The following is a 7148-nucleotide window of genomic DNA, read 5'->3' as shown; positions in this document are numbered from 1 at the left end:
ACTCATGGCTCATGGCCCAAGAGTTTGTCGTTTATGTGTCAGTATGTATATATATATATATATATATATATATATACACACATATAAATATATATATATATATACATGTATATATATATATATATATATATATATATATATATATATGTATATATATATGTATGTATGTATATATAGTGTCACAGTTTTTACTGATGGCCAGGACACTTGAGCAACAGTGTGCTGAGCGCAGGTCAGTTAAAGATCTGTCATTAATAACAAGGGTTTTCTTCATGTTACACAGCAATCCTGTTAATATCATTCAGTAAAACAATTTGGAAATTGCTGAAATTAAAATAAATGTGATAATTGTGTGATTTGAGACTTATTTGTAAATAAGGCCAAATTTGATCCAAAAGCAATGTAAATGTAGAGGTCTAAAACACCAGACATTGACAGGACGTCATAAAAAGTCAAACTGCACGTTTTTATTACATCTTTTCATGACATCCTGTTGTTGGGATTCACAGGACCACAGATGATTTATCATTTGGTAAAATCATCACTGGACATTTAAAGGCTTTTTCCTCTGCATGCTCTTTGTCTTCAAACAAAGAGAGCTAGGTGACACCCATCTCCACAGGAGGTCTCACCTCACACCTCAGTGAGACACAAGTCTCACAACTTGATTGGACAGTACTGTTACAGCTACATGCCCCTCTGTGATGTCACCAAACTCTAAGCTAAGTCCTGCTCCTTTCAAGCCCTCTCTCTTGCTCTGGAGCTAAAACAGCTCCAGCTGCGGAGCAGCTCACACCTCTTTCTGACTGGGCCTGGACCAGCACAGAGGCCCAGACCCTTGCTCGATAGCCCAAACCACTAAAGGGAGGGCAATTGATCATAGACTCTCTTGCAAACACAAGGTTTGCAACTAGCGTTCCAGCAATGAAGAGAACCAAGTGAGTTAGCACCCAGTGTCTAACTCTGCTAAACCCTGAGCGACCAGCTTCCTCGGAGTTTCACCTTTGGAACAAAGGACACAACAAAGACTGCAGCTGAAACCACACTTCTTCTCAGCCTTCTTCTGCTGGCTAACAAAGCAGTACACCACCAAGTGACTCTTTCTCCCATTCATTCAAGGATCAGTAATGTAACAACTGGGCATAGCTTATCACAGCTTTACAGGCTAAGCAAGGCTGTTTAACTTGTTGGATGTGATTTAATGCTGTCATTGAGTTATTGTTGTGATAGTTTGCAGTTAGGCCATTGATTAGTTGGCTTCGCCAAAGCTAAGTGTTTAGTTTGCTAATACTGTTCACAAACAGATTCTTGCACACAACTAAACAGTCTCTGCACTAATCCAGACCGTTTGCAACACAAATCACATTCACATAGACTCATTAACAAGTAGGCTTTCAACAGAGCTACAACCAAACAGGCATCTCAAAGTTCCCGCTTCTTTTCCTTTGTCTTTGTCCTGACCACACAGTCAGACAAACACCTCCCCCGATCTGAAGCCAGCTTTGATTCGGCCATCTTGTAGTTCTCTGTTGTCAGCCATTTTGTTTTGTAGGCCAAACGGCTCCTTGATCACCACACCCACCCACACACACACAAACACACACACCAAGCTTGTATATAATTAGTTAGAATTTGTGTGTTTGGGTTTGCTTTGCTAGTTTGTGAATAAATATAATTCTTTGGAATCATACCTGCTGTCTGTTTAATGTTGCACAAGAGTGAATGAATAGTCAACCTTTGCTGCTTCAAGAACTCCAAGATTCTTCAGGCGTTACTGTTAATTTTGGTTGTTGTCATTAATTTAATTATTAATCAAAACTCCAAATTAATAGTTTAGCGTATTTTATGAGACTGATATCTTTAACTGGTTATCATTTTTCCCTTTACGGGAATGGTGCCCCAGGAGGTGATTTAATGTTAATTAAGTCACATTATTTAACATAATTATGAATTATTAATAATAATTATTAATTATTTCCGATAGCCAATTAAATCCCTACATATTTGGTGCCTCCGTGTGAAGCCCGAATTTATGTTCCCAACACTGTGGACGTCAAACATTGGCTGTCCAGAAGATGTCATTCAGAAGACATCCTGTGGACGTCAAAAATTGGATGTCCGGAAGATGTCATGAAAAGACATAATAAAAACTTACAGTCTGGCTCCTCAGTGGACCTGTTTTGGACCTCCAAAAAAGACCTTCATAAGACGTCCTTTGGACGTATCCTTGCTCAGTGGGCCCTTTCCCCAGTAACACTTTCCAGCTCTTTCTGGGGGATCCTGGAGCGTGCAAAGGCCAGATTACTAATATGATTTTAGGAATCCCTGTCCCCTTCTCCTCAAGAGGCTCTTGTTTTTTGCCAGGCCGCCATTGTAAATAAGAATTTGTTCTTAATGACTTGCCTGGTTAAATAAAGGTCCTAAAATTTGGAAATGAGTTAGCATTTTAGCACTCCCAGTTCCTTTGGGGAACTGCCCACTGGTCCGACATCCCATTGTTTCGACCATATTAAACCCATTGTTCCGAAGTCCGTTCCGAAATCATCATGATGCCCTGTGGTTAAGGTCGGGTTAGGTTTAGGCACAAAAACCACTTGGTCAGGGTTAGGAAAAGATCACGCCCGCTGGGAGCCATTCAGCACCGGGGACAGTCAGACTAATGGGATGTCGGACCAATGACATGGACCCGTTCCTTTGTCCTGAAATCAGTGGGTTTGTGGTTAGATGTCTGAAATAAGATTTGTGGTTCCCATGAGCTGTGGATCCTGTCACGTTTTGCTCCGTGACATAAAATACATCAGTAAATACCCCACTGTGAATTTTGAAGTTTTTATGTGTCTTAAGAAAGGCAGTTGCTAACAAGCAGCTAAATGAGACTATAAAACATCACGCCAAACACAACTTTATAGCCATGTTGTGGTGGCAACGTTAAGTCAAGTGACCGTAGTGTAGTTTGTTTACAAAAGTATGATTTTTTCAATCATACTGTCACAGCAGCGCATTAGAGCTTTATTCCTTCTGTGATTTATATTCCATAATAAGACCAACCTCAATCACTTAAAGCATGTTGACAAGAAGCAATTCAACAAACTAGCTAACACAAGTCACAGGTGAGTGAATGAGTGAGCGAGCTACTGCCCCAAGCAAAGAAGCTCAAATATCTCGAGGTCTTGGTCATGAGTGAGGGTAGAATGGAGCGTGAGATGGATCGGCGCTGCCCACATCACTGCAGACACTGTGCCAAACCAGAAGACAAAGCTGTCAATATACCAGTCTCTCTATGTCCCAACCCTCACCTATGGTCGTGGGCTTTGGGTAGTAACCAAATGAACGAGATCACAGATACAAGTCGCTAATATGAGTTTCCCCCTTAGGGTGGCTGGGCCCAGCCTTAAATATAGGGTGAGGAGCTTGGACATCCAGAGAGAGCTCAGAGTACAGCTGCTGCTCGTTTGTGTCAAAAGGGGCTAGATGAGGTGATCTGGGCATCGGATATCTCCTGTTAAAGGTGTTCCAGGCACGTCCGACTGGTGGAGGCTCCGGGGACCCAGACCCAGAACACACTGGAGGGATTGTATAGCTGTGTTGTATTTTCAGAACTTACCATAGAACTGCGGTGAGGGAGTAGGTAAATTTTAGTACTAGTGGTGAGTTGGTATCAATCAGGGAAGAATTAGGAGTAGCCAAACAACACCACCTGGGGAGTTTCACCCCCAGGAGATGGGTAGTTGGAAAATTGTCTGTTAAGGTAGATGCTAAGGCACACAGGTTAGTTACTGATGAAGAGGCTGAGATGTGTTACACATGTGTTGTCACAATTAAACCAGTAATTTTATTTATTTGAGCTGCTGAAAAGGAAGAGGGTTATTAATAGATGAGAAATAACCCAAAAATGATGGATAAAATTACTTTATTACAATTTAGGCAAAAAAAGGCCTTAATATGAATTCTAAAAAGTGAGTGATACAAAAGTTAACTCAGCCCAACGTAAGCAAAATGAAAGAAACAAGGAAACGGAGCAGAGGCCACTTGTCGAGAGGCAGACTACACAGAGGTGTGCCAAGGGGTGCTACCACCACTCACCACAAGTGGGCACAGCAAACAGTAATCCTCAAACAAAAACGGTGCAGTCTATGGTGTCCCAGTGCAACTACTCACATACCAAAAGGGACCTCACCATGGGTGCCTAGCCTCTCACCAACCTGGCTCTACTCCTGAAATAATGAAAACTCACAGAACTAACAACAAAAATATATCCCAGTTGGCTAAACAAACAAAATGCAAAATAACACAAGGCTGTACTGTGAAAGTCAACAGGGACTATGACAAAATGATAAGCAAAACTGGGAAAACTAAATCACAAATCAATAGTTCAATAATTAAAGCAATAAGTAACTGAGGAACTGTGATGATTTTGGTTCCTGTGGTATGTTTGTGTGTTTGCTCTCTCTCCCTCCCCTCTTTTCTGTTCTTTTTTTTTTTTTTTTTTTTTTTTTTTGTGTCTGCATTGGTCTTCATAGCTTAGCGCCACTAAAGGGTGTAAGCTTCTTGTGAAGATTGATGCACTGTTAATCTTGCAGTCAAGTATTTTATACCCATAATGCATGGTTGTGACCGTCACCCACCCTCACTGGAGACTAGCCTAACAGCCTTTATTGGAAAAACTTCCTAATATGAGTCAGAGAGGGCCGTGATACACCAAAGTGTGTCAGGGGGAAAGTAAGGAAACAAGCAAGGGGGAGGGGGCAGGTGTTTAAGTCCTGAGTTATATAGTGACAGTGCATGCGGAGAAGAAGGAGAAAAAACAAACAAATAAACAAACGAAAAAAAAAAAAAACAGGGGAGAAACAGGCAGTGTAGCTGATGTATTGTGGCCTTGAGGTGGTTGTGCTCCATGCAGATTATCGAAAATAAACATATACATGTCTACTATACTGTACTGAAAAACAAAAACAAAAGAGAAGTCTATACTGAACACCAAAAATGTGAGAGTCTTGGTGGAGGGGGAAAGCCCAATTGCAGAGAAGAGTTGCCAGCGCGGTGTGGTAAGTTTGAGAAGCAAGTGGGCCCCTTTGGAGTGATCCCATCGGTTCTTTGCGATGCGTCATGGAGCTGAAGTATCAAACATGCATGCGTGTATTTGAACCCTTCCAATGTGTTTATGAGAACCATCACCAGGGTCCAAGGCCAGCCCTGCGGGGGAAGGGGGGCGGTATGGCACCCCAAAACTGCAGGAGCGCCCAGACCCCAAGACCATGGAGCCACAGAGGCTGCAGGACACCACGCAGGCCCAAGGACCCAGGGCGGCGAAGGCTGGCACCCTCAGAGAGCCAGAGACACACCCCAGACAGGCGGAGCAGGAGGGCCCGCCCACCCACCGCCCGACGCGGACCGCCCCCCCCCCCCCCCCAACCACCGCCCGCCCCCGCCCCCATCCCCCACCCACGGACGCACCCAGGGACCGCCCCCGACCCAAGGAGCCAGGCGCGGGGGCCCGGCACCGCCCCCGGGGAGAGAACCACCAGCAGACGCCGGATCGGACAGTAACGAGAGCCCACCCAGGCCCGGGCGGACGAGGGAGGCAAGGAGGCGGTGATACTGCAAGGCATATGTCCCCGGCGCATCGGGAACCAGGGGACCGCGAAGGGCCACCCACCCGAACCCCCCAGGATGGACCCCCACCAACACACAGGAGAGAGCGGACCGCCATGAGCAGTCAATCCCCCATCGGGACCCCTTAGCAGAGGGCCCATAAACCACAGCCGGTCAGGAGGCAGAACCCCGGCAGGAACCCACAGAGCCCCCAGGGCGCCACCCGGCCCACCCGCCACAGGGCCACGGGACCCCCCCGACACCGGGAACCCAGCCAAACCACCATGATGTAAATGGGCTCCCTGGCTCCAACCCTCAGCCCAGGAGGGCCGGGCCCCACTAGCCACGCCATGCGTATCTACAGTGTGTGTAAACCCACCACCCCCCCTCTTACTATGATTCTCCGATCCCTGACAGAGAAACATTAACCCTACACCGTGAATGTGAATGTGAGTGCCCATAAGTGTGATGTGATGCATTAAAATTGAGGGACATAGGAGACAGGTGGGGGCAAGGCTGATGGCTACAGCACACTGCTGTCCTGCAGCCCGTGCAGCCATAAGGCACCTGGAACCTGTTCCCATCTGTCCCCCAAGATGTAGGTGTATGTGGTGCTTTAAAATTGGAGAACAGATAAGGATGGGCCGGGGGGCAGCATGGAGGGCTACCGGACATTACTGTCCCATAGCCTGCCCCATTATGAAGCCCCCCAATCCATCCGTGGTCTGCACCCCGAAGAGTGAGTGTATGTGGTGCATTAAAACTGTGCAATGTGTGGTGAGTGAACTAAATGTGGTTTAGGAGGCCAGGCCAGTGTAGGCCCGGCCCAAGGGCTGGAGGGATGGATGGGAGGGGCCAGGAGGTGGCGCCAACCAGACCCCGGCGCCGCGAGGCCCCCAGTGCCCATGGACAGCGGGCCAGGCGGGCCCCAAGGAAACCCAACGGGCCCCCACCTAACCCCGCCCCCCTGGCAACTGCAACGTCGGGCCCCCGCAGTGGTCCCGACCTGGGCCACACCGCCCGCAGCAGATCGGCCCCCAGCAGAAGGACAAGGCGCGCCACCAGGGTGCACGGACGATGGGCCCCACCCAGCCCCCCCGACCCCGACGCGCCAGAGCACAGACCAACCCGCAACCCCGCCAGTCCCCCCCCCAGACCGCCACAGACCCAAAGCCGGACCCCCATCCCATCCGACCCGCCCCCACCGGCGGCCGCACACCAACGGGCAGGCCCACACTGTGCAGCACCAGAACACCCCCCGCGGGCAGCACCCAGCCCCCACGCCAGGCCCCGCAACCCAGGGGAGGACCCCGGGCCCACCCGAGGCCGGGAGAGAGGAGCAGGGAGGGACGGGGAGAGGGGGGAGGGAGGAGGGAGGGGTAGGGGCAGGAGCGGAGCGAAGGGGGGGGGAGGAGGAGCCCACCCACCCCGCACCACCAGGGGCGGAAACAGCCCCCAGGGGGGACCGGCCACGCCCCCCCCAGGCCCAGGGAGCACGAGGAGACCCCGCCCCCCCCAGGCACACAGGGCGAGCAGTCCAGACGCACCCGCCCCCA

This window comes from Epinephelus lanceolatus, chromosome 5 (genome assembly GCF_041903045.1).
Source record: "Epinephelus lanceolatus isolate andai-2023 chromosome 5, ASM4190304v1, whole genome shotgun sequence".
Lineage (NCBI taxonomy): Eukaryota > Metazoa > Chordata > Actinopteri > Perciformes > Serranidae > Epinephelus > Epinephelus lanceolatus.
Note: the sequence above shows the minus strand (reverse complement) of the source record.